The sequence below is a fragment of the Palaemon carinicauda genome, unplaced genomic scaffold (assembly GCF_036898095.1).
Source record: "Palaemon carinicauda isolate YSFRI2023 unplaced genomic scaffold, ASM3689809v2 scaffold138, whole genome shotgun sequence".
In the NCBI taxonomy this organism is placed as follows: Eukaryota; Metazoa; Arthropoda; class Malacostraca; order Decapoda; family Palaemonidae; genus Palaemon; species Palaemon carinicauda.
Window position 1 is genome coordinate 126,215 of NW_027168904.1, and position 27,930 is coordinate 154,144.

At 43.9% G+C, this 27,930-nt stretch overlaps 2 long non-coding RNA genes across 4 annotated transcripts in view; both read left to right on the forward strand.

Annotated features, from left to right (window-relative positions):
• Positions 1 to 27,930, forward strand: part of LOC137635534 (uncharacterized) — a 117,546-nt gene that overhangs the window by 2,664 nt on the left and 86,952 nt on the right. The gene's annotated exons all lie outside the window — the stretch shown is intronic.
• Positions 1,447 to 27,449, forward strand: LOC137635537 (uncharacterized). The gene is made up of 3 exons (XR_011042705.1): positions 1,447 to 2,163; positions 2,299 to 2,438; positions 27,427 to 27,449. It is a non-coding gene; the product is annotated as an uncharacterized lncRNA (long non-coding RNA).

A 27,930-nucleotide genomic window follows, 5' to 3' on the forward strand; every position in this document is an offset into this window, starting at 1 on the left:
GAGAGGGTCCTTGGGTGTTGATCACATGTAATATGGTCAGTCTCTAGGGCATTGTTCTGCTTGATAGGACAGTGTCACCGTTCCTTTGGTTGCTGTAACCTCACCATCCTTGAGAGCTTAGGATGAGGGAGGGGGGGGGGGTTACAGTTTGAGAGCCTGTAGGTCTATCTGTTGAGTCATCAGTAGCCATTACCTGGCCCTCCTTGGTCTTACCCTGGGTTGAGAGGGTCCTTGGGTGTTGATCACATGTAATATGGTCACTCTCTTGGGCATTGGTCTGCTTGATAGGACAGTGTCACCGTTCCTTTGGTTGCTGTAACCTCACCATCCTTGAGAGCTTAGGATGAGGGAGGGGGGGGGGTTACAGTTTGAGAGCCTGTAGGTCTATCTGTTGAGTCATCAGTAGCCATTGCCTGGCCCTGCTTGGTCCTTCCTTGGGTAGAGAGGGTATTGGGTGTTGATCACATGTAATATGGTCACTCTCTAGGGCATTGTTCTGCTTGATAGGACAGTGTCACCGTTCCTTTGGTTGCTGTAACCTCACCATCCTTGTGAGCTTAGGATGGGGGAGGGGGGGGGGGTACAGTTTTGAGAGCCTGTAGGTCTATCTGTTGAGTCATCAGTAGCCATTACCTGGCCCTCCTTGGTCTTAACCTGGGTTGAGAGGGTCTTGGGTGTTGATCACAAGTAATATGGTCAATTTCTTGGGCATTGTTCTGCTTGATAGGGCAGTGTCACGGTTCCTTTGGTCGCTGTAACCTCACCATTCTTGTGAGCTAAGTATGGGATGGTGATGGGGGGTTAGTTTGAGAGCCTATAGGTCTATCTATTGAGTCATCAGCAGCCATTGCCTGTCCTTCCTTGGTCCTACCTTGAGCGCTGATCATATGTAATATGGTCACTCTCTAGGGTATTGTCCTGCTTGATAGGACAGTGTCACTGTCCCTTGCCTCTGCCATTCGTGAGTAGTATTTAAACCTTTAGGTATTTTGTATATCACATTGCTTAACTGGTGTTTATTGTCAAATGGAAATTATCGAAACTCTTAAAAGAACAAAAAAGTCTTCAAGTCCTTCTTGAACGAAGTATCTCTCATTAATCAACTCTTAAGCTTTGAAATTCCCCCCCAATATATTTGTGACAAGATTCGTTTATTAAAGTATTCACAAGGCACGGATTAATAATAAACACCATATGTTTATTTAGTGTTTTCTTTTTTTTATTGCACGAAGTGTTAAGAGGAGGGTGTAAGAAATAACAATCTCATGTTGACAAAAAGAAAGGAAATAAATCCGGTTGGAAATTATATAAACCCTTTTTATTTTTTACTCTCTCTCTCTCTCTCCTCTCTCTCTCTCTCTCTCTCTCTCTCTCTCTCTCTCTCTCTCTCTCTCTCTCTCTCTCTCTCTCTCTCTCTCTCGTGGCTTTTTGTTTTGAATGGGAATACCTTAATATGGTGAAATGGATTGTGTATCTCATACTAAGTTGGTTTGCTGTTAGCGATCAGACAAAAACATTCCACCATTACCCAAACTATTATACATTTCCTCATATCCATATGACAATAATAATTGTAATTTTATAATATCTGTATCTGCTTGATCAAAACTTTTAAGTGTTTTTACTTTTTCTTATTCTCTTACAATATTAAGGTGTATTGAAAATATCTTCCTGAGTCTGGTTATTCGATCTGTGTTGTGGATATAACTTGAGAAACCATTCTTCGTCTCCATATGACAATCAGCTGTTTAGCACGTACCCACCTCGTTGCCACATGTACATGATATCGTATGGTAGGTGAAGGTTTAGTGAATGATATTAAGGAAAAGTGGCAACAGGCACGTACCCACCTCGTTGCCACATCTACACGATATCGTATGTTAGGTGAAGGTTTAGTGAATGATATTAAGGAAAAGTGGCAACAGGCACCTGCCATATGTACGATAATATTTGACTGTAGCCCAAATACATTATACAATTGTCCTTGTTTGATGTAGATGCGTAAATTGTACTTCATAGAGTCATAATACTTATTGTAGTCGACCGCGTTGAGTCCCAGGATGAAAAGAAATTGAAATTATTCCGTCAAAACTGAAATTATTCCGTCAAAATCGTAGGCTATCTGCATGACGAAAGGAAGTCAGCATTTTCGTTATATAAGCGGTAAGGCTAAATATTCCTTTGTAATTATATCTTCGTCCCTATTTATAACTTTACCATATCATCAAATATGCTTTTTATAGAGGCGGAAATGAGTCAAATCGGGTTAAATACTTCAAATTATTCTGTTTGCTCCAGTTAATGGCGGTATCTAGCAACCCTAATGTACCGGGGACCCGGGGGATGGGGGATGATAGAGTGGTGGCCGTGGTAGGACATATCACGGGTTTCGAAGTCTACCTTCGTTAATATGACAACGAAATGTCATTAGTTTAATGGTATGTATTCATTTACTTTTCTAGACCAATTTTATCAGTTTAGTTATCCGTACAGGTAGACCTAATAGACTTATTTTTCATTATTCACACCAATATCAACCTAGCCAACTTACGTTCGTTCTGGCCAGAGCAGAGAGCCCATCTATTCGACATTTCGGAAGAATATTTTAAGTTAAGTAAATACTTTTCCCTTAATGTTTCCATTCTAAAATCAGTATATCAACAGCAGAAATTCATTTGAGTAGTCATAGTCACAAATCTTTCATCATGCACGTATTTTCTTTGCCGAATAACTATCCTAACCTAACAGAACCAATGGGGGTAACACCGAATGGTAGGCCAAGACACTTATTGTAACATATTGCGGTTTTTACTTATCAGGAAAAACGTTTAATGGTTACTAAATATGTCATGTGCTTTATTCCCAAAAAGAGTTGGAAAACTTCCCAGATAATTTAATTAAGGTTAGGGCCTTACCAGGTCTCTCTCTCTCTCTCTCTCTCTCTCTCTCTCTCTCTCTCTCTCTCTCTCTCTCTCTCTCTCTCTCTCTATGTATATACAGTATATATATATATATATATATATATATATATATAAATATATATATATAATATATATATATATATATATAATTTATATATATATATATATATATTTATATATATATATAAATATATATATATATATATATATATATAGATAGATAGATAGATAGATATATTGTATGTGTGTATATATGCAGTACATACACTGTATACTGTGTTGGGAATTTTGTATTATATATATATATATATATATATATATATATATATATATATATATATATATATATATATATATATATATTATATATATATATATATATATGTGTGTGTATGTATATATATATATATATATATATATATATATATATATATTATATATATATATATATATATATGTGTGTGTATGTATATATGTATGTATATATATATGTATGTATATATATATATGTATATATATATATATATATATATATATATATATATATATATATATGTATATATATATATATATATATATATATGTGTATATATATAAATATGTATGTATATATATAATTTTTGTTGTTGTATATGTTTACAGTACGTATGTGTGTTTGTAATAGAACTGCAAACTAAATAAAAAGCAGAAGGTATTGTCAGAATTTGTGGAAAAAGGGGCAGAGGAGGATCTATACCTTTTACAGGTTCAGGCAGAGAGAATACTATACAGGATCTAAATGTTTAAAGGCCACTCATGAATGGCAGAGGCAAAGGATAGTGACATTGCATGTCTATGCAGGCATCCCCCTGTGCCGGTGTGTTAATTGTGGCCTCCGGTGCAATGAAAGGCAAATGCTCGGAAGGGGAAGAAGTACTCTAGGCCTTTGTTGGGGATGTGGTAGGGACCCCAAGTGTTCTTTGCTTCCCTGAGGAAGCTGAACAGATTGCTTTTGTGACTGTGCTTTGTTATTGACGGACTAACTTGGGTTTTTCTGTTAGGCCCTCTATGACTGCTTTGAGGGGTTTGGATGGCAAGTCTGCCTCTCCCCCAGTAACCCCTGTGTAGCAGATGTGGAGGTTGTGGTGGCACCCATGGTTTTAGGGTATTCAGGGTCTGATAAGTCTGGTTAGGTAAAAGTAAGTCCTAAGTTGAAATGTTTGACTCCCAGTCCCTGGTGTGACCCTAATCACTCTAAAAGTACCAGCCCTCCCCTCTCCTCCCCATGTCCATTTCCCTGACCTTGTGCCAGGGGTTACAAGTCTATGTCCTCCCCCAGTGTGCCTTCCCCCTTCCCCATGTTCAGTGCACCCCAGTTTTGTGGTTCTTGCCGGAGCAATCCATGTAATTTTCAATCATGATTATTGACAATGCTGGTGGTAGTATCTGCAAAACATAATGGTAGTTAAGAACTGACACTAGAGTAAATATGATTAATGATAGATTAATTTGACTTGATATTAGACAATGGTATACATAGGTCATGAGTAAGTATACATAAAGATAGGTTATAATTTTGATGTTATCCTTTGAATCATTAAGAGGATATAAAACATTGGTTTGCGGGCCTGAAATATATACTGTACTGCGCATGGATAACCGTACTCACGTGATATACACGCTCCAGTCATAAAATATGGAGAGCTGGATATATCTATTAATGGATTTGGTATGATCCCTGATACCGTAATACTAATTTTACATAGTTCACTATACCTGCCTAATGATTTACATGGGCAGTAGGTGAGAGATGAGCAAGAGTGAAGCTTGGCTTGGACTTCATAACTTCATCTCCCCCAAAGCTTTTAATAGCAGTTACGAGCTTAGTTACTCCATTGACCCAGTCATTGCACACATGCCAACATGGTTTCCTGGTTATGCAATGAGTGCGTGAGGTAGGTGGTGGGCAGGGTAATATAGGAATCCCATTGCACCCAGGTGACAAATCACTGGCTAAGGGTAGTACCAACGCATGGACCTCAATGGGGGTAGCTTCATTGGCATTTGGTTGGTTGATGGCACGCTCAAGGGTGATGTTTTACCTGTGAAGGGATAATTAGAGGTGCGTTAACTAAAGTCCTTTGTGTAAGGGTGGGCCCAGTTATGATAATAATTAATAGAGGGATGAAGGCACGGAGGTTTCTTCGGTTCTGCGTAGTTATCCTACCAGAGCCATCAATCCTGATGTAGTACTTGTCACAAAAAATCTTGACCAGTAGTTTGTGGCCTTGTCACCACTATCAAATTATTACAGCCATGGTCCCATCTCAACCACCCCACACGTCTTTGACTAGAATAGAGTGAAGAGTATCGTCAGCCGCACATGGCGCCCAGCAGTGGGATTTCTATGGTAACCAACCATGGTGCAATAGAGCCCAGTTTCTTTTATTATTTTCTTGTCGTAGAAAACGGTACTAGAAATATAACCCTTTTTAAATAACTCGGGTTTGTTTAACTAGGAAAAATACAAAATGTTTTTGAAATATGTATTTTTGTATTTATGTATATAACTTTCATTAACCTTTCTTTCAATAATCCTGTATTTTGCAGTTGTTTTTATGTGAATACAAACCTTCATAAATTTCTTGTTTTATTCTTGATTTATTTAGTCATGACCAAAGTTAAAAAGTTGAGGGATTCTGGTAAGATTGTATTGTAACCAACTATCTAACCCACACTGGAGAGGAGCAGCTGTGTTGGTGACAGAGCTTTACTTATATCCTGGTTGTCTGTGTAGGAGATATGTTGACTGTGCTTTATCTAGTGCTCTACTTTATGCTTTTTCCTTTTGCTTTGCCTGAGTGATCCATGCTTTTCAGAGTTTTCAGAGATGGCTGTGTACAAAAATAAGTCGTGCTTTTTGAAGTACTGATGGGATTGATATTGCTTTGCTTATGGGACACAGTGAACCCGAAATCACACTGGCTTTGGCCGTTGTCCACCCAGATCATGAAACAGTACAGGTATTCTTAGTTTCAGATTTTGACAATCTTAACAGCTCCCCATCTCTTATGAGGGTGCTCAGTCAGGGAGGCCAGGTTTTTCTTTCAGATATTGTCAATCGAGGGGATTTTTAAGATTTACAGGTACTATCTCTGATAAGAAAGTTCAAAATCTCGCCAAAGAGACCACCTCGAACACTCATTCGAGTGGCAGTAGATAAACCTCTCTCTTCAGTAACAGAATCAGCGTTGCTGAAACGATTCTATTATTCGCCATTATGAGCTCGATGGATTATGAGTTATCTGACATCCTGACAATACGAGCTTGAATCGAGTCTGGCTTTCCAGTATGGAAAAGCACCAAACTAAAATCTACTTAGAGAGAAACTAATTAGTTCTCCTAAGAAAACATCTTCCCTTTTATTTATCAGATGAATTATGGACATACCATTGGCCGGCCTCTCCTCATTTCAAATTACAGGTTGGTTCCCTCCGTCCAGAGGTGAGTGCACATTTTGGTCCGTAGATACATAAAGGAAGAATAATAAAAATCACTACACTCATGCCTTCCTAGCGCATGCTAACTAAACGCACCACCATTCGCACGCATAAACAGTGTAAAACGCTAAGAGAATGCATCGCCATGACCACGTGGAAGACGAGTAGACAACATGCCACCATTTCACTCTCAAGTTGTGTAGATTGGGAGGCTAGATAAACACTTATGCCTGCTAAACAGAGTAAATTAGCAATGACATCTATGTCCTGTTTTGCCACAACAAACATGATTTTCCTCATTTTAGGAGCTGTGGCCTGGAGGACTTTATGGTGAAAAGGTGGCCGATGCATATCCACTTTTTCTTGTGTAGATATTGCTACACTATAAAAATCAGCCCTCCCAGAGGAGGAGGTCAGGCTCTTCTTATTATTCACTCCCTGGGTGTAAGTATTCCTGATGGCATATACTTGACAGATCTTATCCCGAAAGGTTTTGAGGTCGGTGGAGACAAAACCTTCCCTGCCTCCTCCAACGTATTTTGACTGCTGGTCCTTCAGGGCTCACCACAATCCTTTTCAGGTTTTTTCTCCTCAATTTTCAGATACAGTGCTACCTCTTGATTTGAAAATTTCATGAGGCTACACGAGATGCGAAGATTTTTCCGAGTCTTCTTGCAAAAAAATTTTCCTGTTACAAAACGAGGTACAGTACGAGTTTCGCCTGAGACTAATTTTAAAATTTGCACACCGCCAAAGTGTAAGCTCGCCACCATTCTTCCATTGGTTCTCTCTCTACTCTGATGCTAGTTACTGCCATATGATTCTGCCCTCCAGGTCAGCATCTATCCCATCATGCATCTATACATCGGCGTTCCTCGGCCATTTCGTTTCGGTAGCGCTATCATTCACATTGAATTCGTGTTGGTGATTTCGCTTTCGTGCTAATAGTTCCTGTACTGTATCGAGTAGCATTGAAGAAACACTTATGTAGGTAAGAGACCTTTCTCATATGTCATCTAATTCTTAAAATAAGTTTGCAACATATTACAATTGAATATAATTGTTACTCCGGTCATGTAATCCTTTACTTGGGACTGACCTTTAGACCTTGGCTATCTTAAGATGTATTTTTCGTTATCTGGGTTAAGGGTTAAACAGACAAATGCCTGCTTGGTGGGGCAGGGCCACTGTTCCTCTTGGTGTCTGTAACCTCACCATCCCCGGGTGTTGGTCAGGTGGGATACGGTGGGTCTCTTGGGCATTGTCCTGCTTGGTGGGGCAGGGCCACTGTTCCTCTTGGTGTCTGTAACCTCACCATCCCCGGGTGTTGGTCAGCTGGGATACGGTGGGTCTCTTGGGCATTGTCCTGCTTGGTGGGGCAGGGCCACTGTTCCTCTTGGTGTCTGTAACCTCACCATCCCCGGGTGTTCACTGTTCCTTTGGTGTCTGTAACCTGACCCTCTCTGGGTGTTGGGCATGTGGAATATGGTGGGTCTCCTGGGCATTGTCCTGCTTGGTGGGGCAGTGCCACTGTTCCTTTGGTGTCTGTAACCTGCCCATCCCTGGGTGTTGGGCATGTGGAATATGGTGGGTCTCCTGGGCATTGTCCTGCTTGGTGGGGCAGTGCCACTGTTCCTTTGGTGTCTGTAACCTGCCCATCCCTGGGTGTTGGGCATGTGGAATATGGTGGGTCTCCTGGGCATTGTCCTGCTTGGTGGGGGCAGTGCCACTGTTCCTTTGGTGTCTGTAACCTGCCCATTCCTGCGTATTGGGCATGTGGAATATTGTGGGTCTCCTGGGCATTGTCCTGCTTGGTGGGGCAGTGCCACTGTTCCTTTGGTGTCTGTAACCTGACCCTCTCTGGGTGTTGGGCATGTGGAATATGGTGGGTCTCCTGGGCATTGTCCTGCTTGGTGGGGCAGTGCCACTGTTCCTTTGGTGTCTGTAACCTGCCCATCCCTGGGTGTTGGGCATGTGGAATATGGTGGGTCTCCTGGGCATTGTCCTGCTTGGTGGGGCAGTGCCACTGTTCCTTTGGTGTCTGTAACCTGCCCATCCCTGGGTGTTGGGCATGTGGAATATGGTGGGTCTCCTGGGCATTGTCCTGCTTGGTGGGGGCAGTGCCACTGTTCCTTTTTGGTGTCTGTAACCTGCCCCTCCCTGGGTGGGTGTTGGGCATGTGGAATATGGTGGTGGTTCTCTTGGGCATTGTCCTGCTTGGTGGGGGCAGGGCCACTGTTCCTTTTTGGTGTCTGTAACCTGCCCCTCCCTGGGTGGGTGTTGGGCATGTGGAATATGGTGGTGGTTCTCTTGGGCATTGTCCTGCTTGGTGGGGGCAGGGCCACTGTTCCTTTTTGGTGTCTGTAACCTGCCCCTCCCTGGGTGGGTGTTGGGCATGTGGAATATGGTGGTGGTTCTCTTGGGCATTGTCCTGCTTGGTGGGGGCAGGGCCACTGTTCCTTTTTGGTGTCTGTAACCTGCCCCTCCCTGGGTGGGTGTTGGGCATGTGGAATATGGTGGTGGTTCTCTTGGGCATTGTCCTGCTGGGTGGGGGCAGGGCCACTGTTCCTTTTTGGTGTCTGTAACCTGCCCCTCCCTGGGTGGGTGTTGGGCATGTGGAATATGGTGGTGGTTCTCTTGGGCATTGTCCTGCTGGGTGGGGGCAGGGCCACTGTTCCTTTTTGGTGTCTGTAACCTGCCCCTCCCTGGGTGGGTGTTGGGCATGTGGAATATGGTGGTGGGTCTCTGGGGCATTGGTCCTGCTTGGTGGGGCAGGGCCACTGTTCCTTTTTGGTGTCTGTAACCTGCCCCTCCCTGGGTGGGTGTTGGGCATGTGGAATATGGTGGTGGGTCTCTTGGGCATTGTCCTGCTTGGTGGGGGCAGGGCCACTGTTCCTTTTTGGTGTCTGTAACCTGCCCACTGTTCCTTTTTGGTGTCTGTAACCTGCCCACTGTTCCTTTTTGGTGTCTGTAACCTGCCCACTGTTCCTTTTTGGTGTCTGTAACCTGCCCCTCCCTGGGTGGGTGTTGGGCATGTGGAATATGGTGGTGGGTCTCTTGGGCATTGTCCTGCTTGGTGGGGGCAGGGCCACTGTTCCTTTTTGGTGTCTGTAACCTGCCCCTCCCTGGGTGGGTGTTGGGCATGTGGAATATGGTGGTGGGTCTCTTGGGCATTGTCCTGCCTGGTGGGGGCAGGGCCACTGTTCCTTTTTGGTGTCTGTAACCTGCCCCTCCCTGGGTGGGTGTTGGGCATGTGGAATATGGTGGTGGGTCTCTTGGGCATTGTCCTGCTTGGTGGGGGCAGGGCCACTGTTCCTTTTTGGTGTCTGTAACCTGCCCCTCCCTGGGTGGGTGTTGGGCATGTGGAATATGGTGGTGGGTCTCTTGGGCATTGTCCTGCTTGGTGGGGGCAGGGCCACTGTTCCTTTTTGGTGTCTGTAACCTGCCCCTCCCGGGGTGGGTGTTGGGCATGTGGAATATGGTGGTGGGTCTCTTGGGCATTGTCCTGCTTGGTGGGGGCAGGGCCACTGTTCCTTTTTGGTGTCTGTAACCTGCCCCTCCCTGGGTGGGTGTTGGGCATGTGGAATATGGTGGTGGGTCTCTTGGGCATTGTCCTGCTTGGTGGGGCTGGGCCAACTGTTCCTTTTGGTGTCTGTAACCTGGCCCTCCCTGGGTGGTTGTTGGGTATGTGGAATATGGTGGTGGGTCTCTTGGGCATTGGCCTGCTTGGTTTTTTGGTGTCTGTAACCTGGCCCTCCCTGGGTGGTTGTTGGGCATGTGGAATATGGTGGTGGGTCTCTTGGGCATTGTCCTGCTTGGTGGGGCTGGGCCAACTGTTCCTTTTGGTGTCTGTAACCTGCCCCTCCCTGGGTGGGTGTTGGGCATGTGGAATATGGTGGTGGGTCTCTTGGGCATTGTCCTGCTTGGTGGGGCTGGGCCAACTGTTCCTTTTGGTGTCTGTAACCTGGCCCTCCCTGGGTGGTTGTTGGGTATGTGGAATATGGTGGTGGGTCTCTTGGGCATTGTCCTGCTTGGTGGGGCTGGGCCAACTGTTCCTTTTGGTGTCTGTAACCTGGCCCTCCCTGGGTGGTTGTTGGGTATGTGGAATATGGTGGTGGGTCTCTTGGGCATTGGCCTGCTTGGTTTTTTGGTGTCTGTAACCTGGCCCTCCCTGGGTGGTTGTTGGGCATGTGGAATATGGTGGTGGGTCTCTTGGGCATTGTCCTGCTTGGTGGGGCTGGGCCAACTGTTCCTTTTGGTGTCTGTAACCTGCCCCTCCCTGGGTGGGTGTTGGGCATGTGGAATATGGTGGTGGGTCTCTTGGGCATTGTCCTGCTTGGTGGGGCTGGGCCAACTGTTCCTTTTGGTGTCTGTAACCTGCCCCTCCCTGGGTGGGTGTTGGGCATGTGGAATATGGTGGTGGGTCTCTTGGGCATTGTCCTGCTTGGTGGGGCTGGGCCAACTGTTCCTTTTGGTGTCTGTAACCTGGCCCTCCCTGGGTGGGTGTTGGGCATGTGGAATATGGTGGTGGGTCTCTTGGGCATTGTCCTGCTTGGTGGGGCTGGGCCAACTGTTCCTTTTGGTGTCTGTAACCTGCCCCTCCCTGGGTGGGTGTTGGGCATGTGGAATATGGTGGTGGGTCTCTTGGGCATTGTCCTGCTTGGTGGGGCTGGGCCAACTGTTCCTTTTGGTGTCTGTAACCTGGCCCTCCCTGGGTGGTTGTTGGGTATGTGGAATATGGTGGTGGGTCTCTTGGGCATTGTCCTGCTTGGTGGGGCTGGGCCAACTGTTCCTTTTGGTGTCTGTAACCTGGCCCTCCCTGGGTGGTTGTTGGGTATGTGGAATATGGTGGTGGGTCTCTTGGGCATTGGCCTGCTTGGTTTTTTGGTGTCTGTAACCTGGCCCTCCCTGGGTGGTTGTTGGGCATGTGGAATATGGTGGTGGGTCTCTTGGGCATTGTCCTGCTTGGTGGGGCTGGGCCAACTGTTCCTTTTGGTGTCTGTAACCTGCCCCTCCCTGGGTGGGTGTTGGGCATGTGGAATATGGTGGTGGGTCTCTTGGGCATTGTCCTGCTTGGTGGGGCTGGGCCAACTGTTCCTTTTGGTGTCTGTAACCTGGCCCTCCCTGGGTGGGTGTTGGGCATGTGGAAAATGGTGGTGGGTCTCTTGGGCATTGTCCTGCTTGGTGGGGCTGGGCCAACTGTTCCTTTTGGTGTCTGTAACCTGCCCCTCCCTGGGTGGGTGTTGGGCATGTGGAATATGGTGGTGGGTCTCTTGGGCATTGTCCTGCTTGGTGGGGCTGGGCCAACTGTTCCTTTTGGTGTCTGTAACCTGGCCCTCCCTGGGTGGTTGTTGGGTATGTGGAATATGGTGGTGGGTCTCTTGGGCATTGTCCTGCTTGGTGGGGCTGGGCCAACTGTTCCTTTTGGTGTCTGTAACCTGGCCCTCCCTGGGTGGGTGTTGGGTATGTGGAATATGGTGGTGGGTCTCTTGGGCATTGTCCTGCTTGGTGGGGCTGGGCCAACTGTTCCTTTTGGTGTCTGTAACCTGGCCCTCCCTGGGTGGTTGTTGGGTATGTGGAATATGGTGGTGGGTCTCTTGGGCATTGGCCTGCTTGGTTTTTTGGTGTCTGTAACCTGGCCCTCCCTGGGTGGTTGTTGGGCATGTGGAATATGGTGGTGGGTCTCTTAGGCATTGTCCTGCTTGGTGGGGCTGGGCCAACTGTTCCTTTTGGTGTCTGTAACCTGGCCCTCCCTGGGTGGTTATTGGGCATGTGGAATATGGTGGTGGGTCTCTTGGGCATTTGGCCTGCTTGGTTTTTTGGTGTCTGTAACCTGGCCCTCCCTGGGTGGTTGTTGGGCATGTGGAATATGGTGGTGGGTCTCTTGGGCATTGTCCTGCTTGGTGGGGCAGGGCCAACTGTTCCTTTTGGTGTCTGTAACCTGGCCCTCCCTGGGTGGTTATTGGGCATGTGGAATATGGTGGTGGGTCTCTTGGGCATTTGGCCTGCTTGGTTTTTTGGTGTCTGTAACCTGGCCCTCCCTGGGTGGTTGTTGGGCATGTGGAATATGGTGGTGGGTCTCTTGGGCATTGTCCTGCTTGGTGGGGCAGGGCCAACTGTTCCTTTTGGTGTCTGTAACCTGGCCCTCCCTGGGTGGTTGTTGGGCATGTGGAATATGGTGGTGGGTCTCTTGGGCATTGTCCTGCTTGGTGGGGCAGGGCCAACTGTTCCTTTTGGTGTCTGTAACCTGGCCCTCCCTGGGTGGTTGTTGGGCATGTGGAATATGGTGGTGGGTCTCTTGGGCATTGGCCTGCTTGGTTTTTGGTGTCTGTAACCTGGCCCTCCCTGGGTGGTTGTTGGGCATGTGGAATATGGTGGTGGGTCTCTTGGGCATTGGCCTGCTTGGTGGGGCAGGGCCAACTGTTCCTTTTGGTGTCTGTAACCTGGCCCTCCCTGGGTGGTTGTTGGGTATGTGGAATATGGTGGTGGGTCTCTTGGGCATTGGCCTGCTTGGTTTTTTGGTGTCTGTAACCTGGCCCTCCCTGGGTGGTTGTTGGGCATGTGGAATATGGTGGTGGGTCTCTTGGGCATTGGCCTGCTTGGTTTTTTGGTGTCTGTAACCTGGCCCTCCCTGGGTGGTTGTTGGGCATGTGGAATATGGTGGTGGGTCTCTTGGGCATTGGCCTGCTTGGTTTTTTGGTGTCTGTAACCTGGCCCTCCCTGGGTGGTTGTTGGGCATGTGGAATATGGTGGTGGGTCTCTTGGGCATTGGCCTGCTTGGTTTTTTGGTGTCTGTAACCTGGCCCTCCCTGGGTGGTTGTTGGGCATGTGGAATATGGTGGTGGGTCTCTTGGGCATTGTCCTGCTTGGTGGGGCAGGGCCAACTGTTCCTTTTGGTGTCTGTAACCTGGCCCTCCCTGGGTGGTTATTGGGCATGTGGAATATGGTGGTGGGTCTCTTGGGCATTTGGCCTGCTTGGTTTTTTGGTGTCTGTAACCTGGCCCTCCCTGGGTGGTTGTTGGGCATGTGGAATATGGTGGTGGGTCTCTTGGGCATTGTCCTGCTTGGTGGGGCAGGGCCAACTGTTCCTTTTGGTGTCTGTAACCTGGCCCTCCCTGGGTGGTTGTTGGGCATGTGGAATATGGTGGTGGGTCTCTTGGGCATTGTCCTGCTTGGTGGGGCAGGGCCAACTGTTCCTTTTGGTGTCTGTAACCTGGCCCTCCCTGGGTGGTTGTTGGGCATGTGGAATATGGTGGTGGGTCTCTTGGGCATTTGGCCTGCTTGGTTTTTTGGTGTCTGTAACCTGGCCCTCCCTGGGTGGTTGTTGGGCATGTGGAATATGGTGGTGGGTCTCTTGGGCATTTGGCCTGCTTGGTTTTTTGGTGTCTGTAACCTGGCCCTCCCTGGGTGGTTGTTGGGCATGTGGAATATGGTGGTGGGTCTCTTGGGCATTTGGCCTGCTTGGTTTTTTGGTGTCTGTAACCTGGCCCTCCCTGGGTGGTTGTTGGGCATGTGGAATATGGTGGTGGGTCTCTTGGGCATTTGGCCTGCTTGGTTTTTTGGTGTCTGTAACCTGGCCCTCCCTGGGTGGTTGTTGGGCATGTGGAATATGGTGGTGGGTCTCTTGGGCATTTGGCCTGCTTGGTTTTTTGGTGTCTGTAACCTGGCCCTCCCTGGGTGGTTGTTGGGCATGTGGAATATGGTGGTGGGTCTCTTGGGCATTTGGCCTGCTTGGTTTTTTGGTGTCTGTAACCTGGCCCTCCCTGGGTGGTTGTTGGGCATGTGGAATATGGTGGTGGGTCTCTTGGGCATTTGGCCTGCTTGGTTTTTTGGTGTCTGTAACCTGGCCCTCCCTGGGTGGTTGTTGGGCATGTGGAATATGGTGGTGGGTCTCTTGGGCATTGGCCTGCTTGGTGGGGCAGGGCCAACTGTTCCTTTTGGTGTCTGTAACCTGGCCCTCCCTGGGTGGTTATTGGGCATGTGGAATATGGTGGTGGGTCTCTTGGGCATTGGCCTGCTTGGTGGGGCAGGGCCAACTGTTCCTTTTGGTGTCTGTAACCTGGCCCTCCCTGGGTGGTTATTGGGCATGTGGAATATGGTGGTGGGTCTCTTGGGCATTGTCCTGCTTGGTGGGGCAGGGCCAACTGTTCCTTTTGGTGTCTGTAACCTGGCCCTCCCTGGGTGGTTATTGGGCATGTGGAATATGGTGGTGGGTCTCTTGGGCATTGTCCTGCTTGGTGGGGCAGGGCCAACTGTTCCTTTTGGTGTCTGTAACCTGGCCCTCCCTGGGTGGTTGTTGGGTATGTGGAATATGGTGGTGGGTCTCTTGGGCATTGGCCTGCTTGGTTTTTTGGTGTCTGTAACCTGGCCCTCCCTGGGTGGTTGTTGGGCATGTGGAATATGGTGGTGGGTCTCTTGGGCATTGGCCTGCTTGGTTTTTTGGTGTCTGTAACCTGGCCCTCCCTGGGTGGTTGTTGGGCATGTGGAATATGGTGGTGGGTCTCTTGGGCATTGGCCTGCTTGGTTTTTTGGTGTCTGTAACCTGGCCCTCCCTGGGTGGTTGTTGGGCATGTGGAATATGGTGGTGGGTCTCTTGGGCATTGTCCTGCTTGGTGGGGCAGGGCCAACTGTTCCTTTTGGTGTCTGTAACCTGGCCCTCCCTGGGTGGTTGTTGGGCATGTGGAATATGGTGATGGGTCTCTTGGGCATTGTCCTGCTTGGTGGGGCAGGGCCAACTGTTCCTTTTGGTGTCTGTAACCTGGCCCTCCCTGGGTGGTTGTTGGGCATGTGGAATATGGTGGTGGGTCTCTTGGGCATTGTCCTGCTTGGTGGGGCAGGGCCAACTGTTCCTTTTGGTGTCTGTAACCTGGCCCTCCCTGGGTGGTTGTTGGGCATGTGGAATATGGTGGTGGGTCTCTTGGGCATTGTCCTGCTTGGTGGGGCAGGGCCAACTGTTCCTTTTGGTGTCTGTAACCTGGCCCTCCCTGGGTGGTTGTTGGGCATGTGGAATATGGTGGTGGGTCTCTTGGGCATTGTCCTGCTTGGTGGGGCAGGGCCAACTGTTCCTTTTGGTGTCTGTAACCTGCCCCTCCCCGGGTGGGTGTTGGGCATGTGGAATATGGTGGTGGGTCTCTTGGGCATTGTCCTGCTGGGTGGGGGGCAGGGCCAACTGTTCCTTTTGGTGTCTGTAACCTGCCCCTCCCCGGGTGGGTGTTGGGCAGGTGGAATACGGTGGTGGGTCTCTTGGGCATTGTCCTGCTGGGTGGGGGGCAGGGCCACTGTTCCTTTTTGGTGTCTGTAACCTGCCCCTCCCCGGGTGGGTGTTGGGCAGGTGGAATACGGTGGTGGGTCTCTTGGGCATTGTCCTGCTGGGTGGGGGGCAGGGCCACTGTTCCTTTTTGGTGTCTGTAACCTGCCCCTCCCCGGGTGGGTGTTGGGCAGGTGGAATACGGTGGTGGGTCTCTTGGGCATTGTCCTGCTGGGTGGGGGGCAGGGCCACTGTTCCTTTTTGGTGTCTGTAACCTGCCCCTCCCCGGGTGGGTGTTGGGCAGGTGGAATACGGTGGTGGGTCTCTTGGGCATTGTCCTGCTGGGTGGGGGGCAGGGCCACTGTTCCTTTTTGGTGTCTGTAACCTGCCCCTCCCCGGGTGGGTGTTGGGCAGGTGGAATACGGTGGTGGGTCTCTTGGGCATTGTCCTGCTGGGTGGGGGGCAGGGCCACTGTTCCTTTTTGGTGTCTGTAACCTGCCCCTCCCCGGGTGGGTGTTGGGCAGGTGGAATACGGTGGTGGGTCTCTTGGGCATTGTCCTGCTGGGTGGGGGGCAGGGCCACTGTTCCTTTTTGGTGTCTGTAACCTGCCCCTCCCCGGGTGGGTGTTGGGCAGGTGGAATACGGTGGTGGGTCTCTTGGGCATTGTCCTGCTGGGTGGGGGGCAGGGCCACTGTTCCTTTTTGGTGTCTGTAACCTGCCCCTCCCCGGGTGGGTGTTGGGCAGGTGGAATACGGTGGTGGGTCTCTTGGGCATTGTCCTGCTGGGTGGGGGGCAGGGCCACTGTTCCTTTTTGGTGTCTGTAACCTGCCCCTCCCCGGGTGGGTGTTGGGCAGGTGGAATACGGTGGTGGGTCTCTTGGGCATTGTCCTGCTGGGTGGGGGGCAGGGCCACTGTTCCTTTTTGGTGTCTGTAACCTGCCCCTCCCCGGGTGGGTGTTGGGCAGGTGGAATACGGTGGTGGGTCTCTTGGGCATTGTCCTGCTGGGTGGGGGGCAGGGCCACTGTTCCTTTTTGGTGTCTGTAACCTGCCCCTCCCCGGGTGGGTGTTGGGCAGGTGGAATACGGTGGTGGGTCTCTTGGGCATTGTCCTGCTTGGTGGGGCAGGGCCACGGTTCCTTTTTGGTGTCTGTAACCTCACCATTCTTGTGAGCTAAGGATGGGGAGCAGGGGGAGTTGGGAGCAGGGGGAGTTTGAGAGCGTGTAGGTGTATCTGTTGAGTCATTAGTAGCCATTGCCTGGCCGTGCTTGGTCCCTCCTTGGGTAGAGAGGGTCTTTTTTGTTGATCACATGTAACATGGCCAGTCTCTTGGGCATTGTCCTGCTTGATGGGCAGTGTCACCGTTCCTTTGGTTGCTGTAACCTCATCATTTTTTTGAGCTAAGGAAGGGGGTGAGCATTTTGGGAGTCTATAGGTCTATCTCTTGAGTTATCAACTGCCATTGCCTGGCCCTTCTTGGTCCTACCTTTGGCGCTTATCACATGTAATATGATCAGTCTCTAAGGTATTGTCCTGCTTGATAGGACAGTGTCACTGTCCCTTGCCTCTGCCATTCGTGCGTAGTCCTTAAACCTTTAGGTATTTTGTATATCACATTGCTAAACTGGTGTTTATTGTCAAATGGAAATTATCGAAACTCTTAAAAGAACAAAAAAGTCTTCAAGTCCTTCTTGAACGAAGTATCTCTCATCAACCAACTCGTAAGCTTTGAAATTCCCCCCACACACTTTTAACATCAGTTTTGACTTTGCAATATATTTGTGACAAGATTTGTTTATTAAAGTATTTACAAGGCACGGACTAATAATAAACACCAAATGTTTATTTAGAGTTTTTTTTTATTGCACGAAGCGTGAAGAGGAGGGTGTAAGAAATAACAATCTCATGTTGACAAAAAGAAAAGAAATAAATCCAGTTGGAAATTATATAAACCCTTTTTAATCTCTCTCTCTCTCTCTCTCTCTCTCTCTCTCTCTCTCTCTCGTGGTTTTTTGTTTTGAATGGGAATACCTTAATATGGTGAAACGGATTGTGTATCTCATACTAAATTGGTTTGCTGTGAGCGATCAGACAAAAACATTCCACCATTACCCAAACTATTATACATTTCCTCATATCCATATGACAATAATAATTGTGATTTTATAATAGCTGTATCTGCTTGATCAAAACTTTTAAGTGTTTTTACTTTTTCTTATTCTCTTAGAATATTGATGTGTATTGAAAATATCTTCCTGAGTCTGGTTATTCGATGTGTGTTGTGGATATAACTTAAGAAACTATTTTTCGTCTACAATCGAATCTGTTTAGATACGCTGAAGAATGACAATCAGCTGTTTAATAATCAGCTGTTTAGTAAGCACCCACCTCGTTGCCACATGTACATGATATCGTATGGTAGGTGAAGGTTTAGTGAATGATATTAAGGAAAAGTGGCAACAGGCACCTGCCATATGTACGATAGTATTTGACCGTAGCCCCGGAAGGGAGTCAGCATTTTCGTTATATAAGCGGTAAGGCTAAACATTCCTTGTAATTATATCTTCGTCCCTATTTATAACTTTACCATATCATCAAATATGCTTTTTTATAGAGGCGGAAATGAGTCAAATCGGGTTAAATACTTCAAATTATTCTGTTTGCTCCAGTTAATGGCGGTATCTGGCAATCCTATTGAATCGGGGTAGGGGAGGATGGTGTGGTGGTAGGACACGTCACGGGTTTCGACTGCTATCTTCGTTAATATGACAACGAAATGTCATTATTTTTATGGAATGTATCTAATTACATTTCTAAATCAATTTTATCAGTTTAGTTATCCGTACAGGTAGGCCTAATAGACTTATTGTTCATTATTTACGCCAATATCAACCGAACCAACTTACGTTTGTTCTGGCGATCTACTCGGCATTTCAAAGGAATATTTTAGCTTAAATAAATAATTTTTCTTTAATGTTTCCATTGTAAAATCAGTATATCAACAGCAGAAATTCATTTGAGTAGTCATAGTCACAAATCTTTCATCATGCACTTATTTTCTTGGCCGAATAACTATCCTAACCTAACATAACCAATGGGGTAACACCGAATGGTAGGCCAAGACACAAATTGTAACATATTGCGGTTTTTACTTATCAGGAAAAACGTTTAATGGTTACTAAATATGTCATGTGCTTTATTCCCAAAAAGAGTTGGAAAACTTCCCAGATTATTTAAGTAAGGTTAGGGCCTTACCAGGTCTCTCTCTCTCTCTCTCTCTCTCTCTCTCTCTCTCTCTCTCTCTCTCTCTCTGTATGTATATATATATATATATATATATATATATATATATATATATATATATATATATATATATATATATATACATATATATATATATATATATATATAGATAGATATATTGTATGTGTGTATATATGCAGTACATACACTGTATACTGTGTTGGGAATTTTGTATTATATATATATATTTATATATATATATATATATATATATATATATATATATATATATATATATATATATATATATATATATATGTGTGTGTGTATGTATATATGTATGTATATATATATGTATGTATATATATATGTATATATATATATGTGTATATATATATGTATATATATGTATGTATATATATATATGTATATATATATATATGTATAATATATATATATATATATATATATATATATATATGTATGTATATATATAAATATGTATGTATATATATAATTTTTGTTGTATATGTTTACAGTACGTATGTGTGTTTGTAATAGAACTGCAAACTAAATAAAAAGCAGAAGGTATTGTCAGAATTTGTGGAAAAAGGGGTAGAGGAGGATCTATACCTTTTACAGGTTCAGGCAGAGAGAATACTATACAGGATCTAAATGTTTAAAGGCCACTCGTGAATGGCAGAGGCAAAGGATAGTGACATTGCATGTCTATGCAGGCATCCCCCTGTGCCGGTGTGTTAATTGTGGCCTCCGGTGCAATGAAAGGCAAATGCTCTGAAGGGGAAGAAGTACTCTAGGCCTTTGTTGGGGATGTGCTAGGGACCCCAAGTGTTCTTTGCTTCCCTGAGGAAGCTGAACAGATTGCTTTTGTGACTGTGCTTTGTTATTGACGGACTAACTTGGGTTTTTCTGTTAGGCCCTCTATGACTGCTTTGAGGGGTTTGGATGGCAAGTCTGCCTCTCCCCCAGTAACCCCTGTGTAGCAGATGTGGAGGTTGTGGTGGTACCCATGGTTTTAAGATATTCAGGGCCTGATAAGTCTGGTTAGGTAAAGGTAAAAGTAAGTCCTAAGTTGAAATGTTTGACTCCCAGTCCCTGGTGTGACCCTAATCACTTTTCAAGTACCAGCCCTCCCCTCTCCTCCCCGTGTCCATTTCCCTAACCTTGTGCCAGGTGTTACAAGTCTATGTCCTCCCCCAGTGTGCCTTCCCCCTTCCCCCTGTTCAGTGCACCCCAGTTTTGTGGTTCTTGCCGGAGCAATCCATGTAATTTTCAATCATGATTATTGACAATGCTGGTGGTAATATCTGCAAAACATAATGGTAGTTAAGAACTGACACTAGAGTAAATATGATTAATGATAGATTAATTTGACTTGATATTAGACAATGGTATATATAGGCCATGAGTAAGTATACATAAAGATAGGTTATAATTTTGATGTTATACTTTGAATCATTAAGAGGATATAAAACATTGGTTCGCGGGCCTGAAATGTATACTGTTCTGCACATGGATAACCGTACCCACGTGATATACACGCTCCAGTCATAAAATATGGAGAGCTGGATATATCTATTAATGGATTTGGTATGATCCCTGATACCGTAATACTAATTTTACATAGTTCACTATACCTGCCTAATGATTTACGTGGGCAGTAGGTGAGAGATGAGCAAGAGTGAAGCTTGGCTTGGACTTCATAACTTCATCTCCCCCAAAGCTTTTAATAGCAGTTACGAGCTTAGTTACTCCATTGACCCAGTCATTGCACACGTGCCAACATGGTTTCCTGGTTATGCAATGAGTGCGTGAGGCAGGTGGTGGGCAGGGTAATGTAGGAATCCCATTGCACCCAGGTGACAAATCACTGGCTAAGGGTAGTACCAACGCATGGACCTCTATGGGGGTAGCTTCATTGGCATTTGGTTGGTTGATGGCACGCTCAAGGGTGATGTTTTACCTGTGAGGGGATAATTAGAGGTGCGTTAACTAAAGTCCTTTGTGTAAGGGTGGGCCCAGTTATGATACTGTCATGTTAATTAATAGAGGGATGAAGGCACGGAGGTTTCTTCGGTTCTGCGTAGTTATCCTACCAGAGCCATCAATCCTGATGTAGTACTTGTCACAAAAAATCTTGACCAGTAGTTTGTGGCCTTGTCACCACTATCAAATTATTACAGCCATGGTCCCATCTCAACCACCCCACACGTCTTTGACTAGAATAGAGTGAAGAGTATCGTCAGCCGCACATGGCGCCCAGCAGTGGGATTTCTATGGTAACCAACCATGGTGCAACAGACCCCAGTTTCTTATATTATTTTCTAGTCGTAGAAAACGGAACTAGAAATATAACCCTTTTTAAATAACTCGGGTTTGTTTAGCTAGGAAAAATACAAATTGTTTTTGAAATATGTACTTTTGTATTCAGGTATGTAACTGCCATTATCATTTCCTTCTGTTGTGTCGTTTTTACGTGAATACAAACCTTCATAATTTGTTGGTTTACCCTTGATTTATTTAATCATGACCAAAATTGAAAAGTTGTGGGATTCTGGTAAGATTGTATAGTAACCAACTATCCACCCACACTGGAGAGGAGCGGCTTAGTTGGTGACAGAGCTTTACTTATATCCTGGTTGTCTGTGTAGGAGATATGTTGACTGTGCTTTATCTAGTGCTCTACTTTATGCTTTTTCCTTTTGCTTTGTCTGAGTGATCCGTGCTTTTCAGAGTTTTCAGAGATGGCTGTGTACAAAAATAAGTCGTGCTTTTTGAAGTACTGATGGGAATGATATTGCGTTGCTTATGGCACACAGTGAACCCGAAATCACACTGGCTTTGGCCGTTGTCCACCCAGATCATGAAACCGTACAGGTATTCTTAGTTTCAGATTTTGACAGTCTTAACAGCTCCCCATCTCTTATGAGGGTGCTCAGTAAGGGAGGCCAGGTTTTTCTTTCAGTTATTGTCAATCGAGGGGATTTTTAAGATTTACAGGTACTATCTCTGATAAGAATGTTCAAAATCTCACCAAAGATACCACCTCAAACACTCATTCGAGTGGCAGTAGATAAACCTCTCTCTTCAGTAACAGAATCAGCGTTGCTGAAACGATTCTATTATTTGCCATTATGAGCTCGATGGATTTTGAGTTATCTGACATCCTGACAATACGAGCTTGAATCGAGTCTGGCTTTCCAGTATGGAAAAGCACCAAACTAAAATCTACTTAGAGAGAAACTAATTAGTTCTCCAAAGAAAAAGCCTCTTCCCTTTTATTTATCAGATAAATTATGGACATACCATGTGCTGGCCTCTCCTCATTTCAAATTACAGGTTAGTTCCCTCTGTCCAGAGCTGAGTCCACATTTTGGTTCGTAGATACATAAAGGAAGAATAATAAAAATCACTACACTCATGCCTTCCTAGCGCATGCTAACTAAACGCACCACCATTCGCACGCATGAACAGTGTAAAACGCTAAGAGAATGCATCGCCATGACCACGTGGAAGACGAGTAGACAACATGCCACCATTTCACTCTTAACCCTGGATAGGTACGGTGGGTCGTTTGCGACCCCGAGCGTCAAAAAAAAACAGGTTTTTCTCACGTGACTCACCCCTGTGACTGAATTTGTGGGTGATCGACCTGCAGGAGGTGTCTCCCCTACACGCTCTAGTAGTGTCCAGATGTGCATTGCTGTAGCTGTACTCCTTCCCCGATTTCTGAGACGCGTCGGGGTCGTTCGCGTCCGAGTTTACCCTTCTGAGGTAGTTTGCATAATTATCAAAGTTATTACGTATTATGAAATTGTCGTAGAATGGTGCAACTTGTATAGGTTATCAGTTGTGGAAAGTCTTGGTGGATTGTTTGGCTACCATGTGCATGTTTTTTTTTTTAGTTAAAATGTCGTTCATCACCACGAGGACCATTTTACCGCGAGTGCCCCTTTTTAATTTTTTTTCATTTTTTTGCCAAGTCATTTTTCCGTAAGATATTGCCAAATAGTGTCGTAAACCTTTTGCTTGTTTAGTGTTGGAAAGTGTGTCTAGATGATCTGGCTACCCATGCATGACTTTGTTTTGGTCAGATACGACGTAGTTATTGGTATATTGGGTATTTAACTGCGGTTACCAATTTCTGTTTTTTTTCAATATTTGTAAAAATTACTACGTAGTAAGGAATTGCCGTATATTATTCATTTTTTTTTCATGTTTATGTGTTAGAAAGTGTGCCTTGATGGTTGGGCTAACACGTGCATGTCTTTTTTTTTATCTGAGATGTCGTATATTAGAATGTCGGGCATTTTACCGCGAGTGTCCCTTTTTAATTTTTTTTAATTTTTTTGCCAAGTCATTTTTCCGTAAGATATTGCGAAATAGTGTCGTAAAACTTTTGCTTTTTTAGTGTTGGAAAGTGTGTCTAGATGATCTGGCTACCCATGCGTGATTTTGTTTTTGTCAGATACGACGTAGTTATTGGTATATTGGGTATTTAACTGCGGTTGCCAATTTCTGTTTTTTTTTCAATATTTGTAAAAATTACTACGTAGTAAGGAATTGCCGTATATTATTGATTTTTTTTTCATGTTTATGTGTTAGAAAGTGTACCTTGATGGTTGGGCTAACACGTGCATGTCTTTTTTTTTATCTGAGATGCCGTATATTAGAATGTTGGGCATTTTTCCGCGAGTGCCCCTTTTAATTTGTTTTGCATTTTTTTGCTTAGTCATGTTACCGTAAGGAATTGGCAATTAGTGTCGCAAAACTTATATTTTTATAGTGTTGGAAAGTGTTTCTAGATGATCTGGCTACCCATGCCTATTTTTTTTTTAGCCAGATATGGCGTATATATAAGTATGTGTTCGATTTTCCTGTGATTGCCATTTTTTCGTTTTTTCCCATTTCTTTCAAAATTACTACGTACTAAGGAACTATCACAGAGTAATATTTCATTTATATGTTTATTTGTCGGAAAATATGCCTTGATGGTTTGCCTAGCACGTGGCTGAAATTTTTTTTTCTGAAATGCCGTATATTAGAATGGCCATTTTTCCACGAGTGCCCCTTTTTATTTGTTTTGCATTTTTTTGCTTAGTCATGTTACCGTAAGGAATTGGCAAGTAGTGTCGCAAAACTTATATTTTTATAGTGTTGGAAAGTGTTTCTAGATGATCTGGCTACCCATGCCTATCTTTTTTTTAGCCAGATATGGCGTATATATAGGTATGTGTTCGATTTTCCGGTGATTGCCATTTTTTCGTTTTTTCCCAATTCTTTCAAAATTACTACGTACTAAGGAACTATCACAGAGTAATGATTCCTCTAGATGTTTATTTGTCGGAAAATTTTGTTTACTTTTTTTTTGATTGAATATCATCAAATTTTTTTAGCTAAAATATTGTTTTACATTTTTTTTTTCGATTTTATTTCCCTTCAGAAAAAATTTTTTGGGTCAGAATTTTAATTTTATAGTCGTAAAAATAATCGACAATTATCCAGCAACCCACCATACAATTTTTATGCATATCCAATAATAATTAGATTAGTAAATAACACCTTGAAATTGACATACCCTTCCTACATTTCAAGTGGCAGATTAGGGAGTCTGAGTCAGTGTGGTTGGCGGCCATTTTGTGGACATATCCGAAGCGTAAGCTGCCCTATCTATATATATTCTTGTTCCCTATAGAATTTGTGATATTTTGGTATATTTTTACCTGCATAAATATCATATTATATATTAAATATATGTATTTTTCTACGAAATTTCCAAGTACTCAAAAAATTACCTTTAGATATGGCCCCTGATATAAATGTAATTTACAAAATAATGAAGATTTTTTTACATATTTCTATTTTAGGATAACATATGTTTATTCCCTAAAAAAATTAGCCACTTCCTATTTCATTTGGGTACCCAAAAAAATTCATGAAATTTGGACAATTTTTTTTGGCCAAAAAAAGTTACCCATTTTTTCTCATTTCAGACCTTCACCTCCATGGGTCTGACTTCATCCAAAATACATCAAGATGTGTCCTAAACATTCAAGAATCAATTCCTAAAAGGATTTGTGTATATATGTATAAACTTTTTTTTTATGAATTTTTATGTCAGGTCTTTTTTTTTTTCTACTTAATTTTTTAAAATATTTATAATAAATAGTTTTTCTGCAGATGAGTAGTATTTATCTTTACAGTTGTTTTAAGCATTCATTGAAGTTTTTTTTGGCAAAAGAAAAAAGGAGGTTACTGCAAAAACTGATTTTTCAAGAATTTTTTTTGGCGTCGGGGTCGTTCGCGTCCGAGTATACCCTTAAAGGGGTGTCCGAGGACCGTACCTATCCAGGGTTAAGTTGTGTAGATTGGGAGGCTAGATAAACACTTATGCCTGCTAAACAGAGTAAATTAGCAATGACATCTATGTCTTGTTTTGCCACAGAAAACATGATTTTCCTCGTTTTAGGAGCTGTGGCCTTGAGGACTTTAGCTACTTATATTTATATCTATATTTAAAAAAGGTTTTATGTGTTAGTTTAATTTTACCTTTGAGCTTTAAAGATTTTTATGATGTTTTATGGTTTTCAATGTTTTAACAACATATTTCTATCAATACTTTTAACGTTCTAATAATATGTTTTTTTATGCTCCACTTTTTCTTGTGTAGATATTGCTACACTGTAAAAATCAGCCCTCTCAGAGGAGGAGGTCAGGCTCTCATTATTATTCAACCCCTGGGTGTAAGCATTCCTGATGGGATATACCTGACAGATCTTATCCCCAAAGGTTTTGAGGTCGGTGGAGACAAAACCTTCCCTGCCTCCTCCAACTTATTTTGACCGATGGTCCTTCAGGGTTCACCACAATCCTTTTCAGGTTTTTTCTCCTCAATTTTCAGATACAGTGCTACCTCCTGATATGAAAATTTCATGAGGTTAAACGAGATGCGAAGATTTTTCCGACTCTTATTGCAAAAAATATTTTCTTGATACAAAACGAGGTACAGTACGATTTTCGCCTGAGACTAATTTTAAAATTTGCACGCCGCCAAACTGTAAGCTCGCCACCATTCTCCCTTGCTCTCATTGGTTCTCTCTCTACTCTGATGCTAGTTACTGCCATATGATTCTTCCCTCCAGGTCAGCATCTATCCCATCATGCATCTATACATCGGCGTTCCTTGACCATTTTGTTTCGGTAGCGCTATCATTCACATTGAATTCGTGTAGGTGATTTCGCTTTCGTGCTTATACTGTAGTTACTGTACTGTATCGAGTAGCATTGAAGAAACAGTTATATAGGTAAGAGACCTTTCTCATATATCATCTAATTCTTAAAATAAGTTTGTAACATATTACAATTGATATAATTGTTACTCTGGTCATGTAATCCTTTACTTGGGACTGACCTCTAGGCCTTGGCTATCTTAAGATGTATTTTTCTTTATCTGGGTTAAGGGTTAAACAGACAAATGCCTGTTACAGGGGACTTTCTCTCACCTCAGGAAGACTCCCCATATAAAAAGTGAGGGTTTGTATTTCCATAGGAACTAACCACAAATCTTCAAGATTTTTCATGCCTATATTCCTTGGTTTCCTTTCCTTTCTTTTCCCTGTTGGAGCCCTTGGGCTTATAGCATCCTGCTTTTCCAACTAAGGTTATAACCTAGCTGGTAATATAATAGTAGTAATAAGTGAAGCCGTGTTGTTCACTCGGTCGCTCCTCTCCAGCTTTGAATCCTTCAACATTTTATTATTATTATTATTATTATTATTATTAAATGCTAAGCTACAACCCTAGTTGGAAAAGCAGGATGCTATAAGCCCAGGGGCTCCAACAGGGAAAATAGCCCAGTGAGGAAAGGAAACAAGGAAAAATAAAATATTCTAAGAACAGCAAAAACATTGAAATAAATATTTCCTATATAAACTATAAAAACTTTAACAAAACAAGAGGAAGAGAAACTAGATAGAACAGTGTGCCCGAGTGTACCCTCAAGCAAGAGAACTCTAACCCAGGACAGTGGAAGACCATGGTACAGAGACTATGGCACTACCCAAGACTAGAGAACAATGGTTTGATTTTGGAGTGTCCTTCTCCTAGAAGAGCTGCTTACCATAGCTAAAGAGCCTCTTCTACCCTTACCAAGAGGAAAGTGGCCACTGAACAAATACAGTTTAGTAGTTAACCCCTCGAGAGAAGAAGAATTGTTTGGTAATCTCAGTGTTGTCAGGTGTATGAGGATAGAGGAGAATCTGTATAGAATAGGCCAGACTATTCGGTGTCTGTGTAGGCAAAGGGAAAGAACCGTAACCAGAGAGAAAGATCCAATGTAATACTGTCTGGCCAGTCAAAGGACCCCATAACTCTCTAGTGGTAGTATCTCAATTCAGGTCGTAACTAAATAAATCGGGTGTGAACCCATATAAATGATTCAGATTTGTATAGTTAGGACATATACATTACCAGTTAGGCTGAAAGTTATAAGACTACTAATTTGTTTTCATTTTTTCAGATTGAATGGAGAAAGATGGAGAAGCGACAAAATTTTAGCCACATGTGGTTGTTAAAGAGGCTGACATAAAGTCTCTATTTATATACTGTAGTTAGTAATAGTAATAATAATAATGATATTAATAATGATAATGATTATGATGATATAATGATAATGATGATATAATGATAATAATAATATCATCATCCATATATACAGTATATGTATGTGTGTGTGATGATGATGATAATTGTAATAATAATAATAATAATAATGATAATGATAATAGTAATAATAATAATAATGATGATAATAGTAATGATAATAATAATGATGATGATATCATCATCCATAATATATATGTATATGTGTATGATGATGATAATAATAATAATTATTATTATTATTATTATGATAATGATGATAATAAATATTTTGATTCTCTCTCTCTCTCTCTCTCTCTCTCTCTCTCTCTCTCTCTCTCTCTCTCTCTCTCTCTCTCTCTCTCTCTCTCTCTCTCTATAT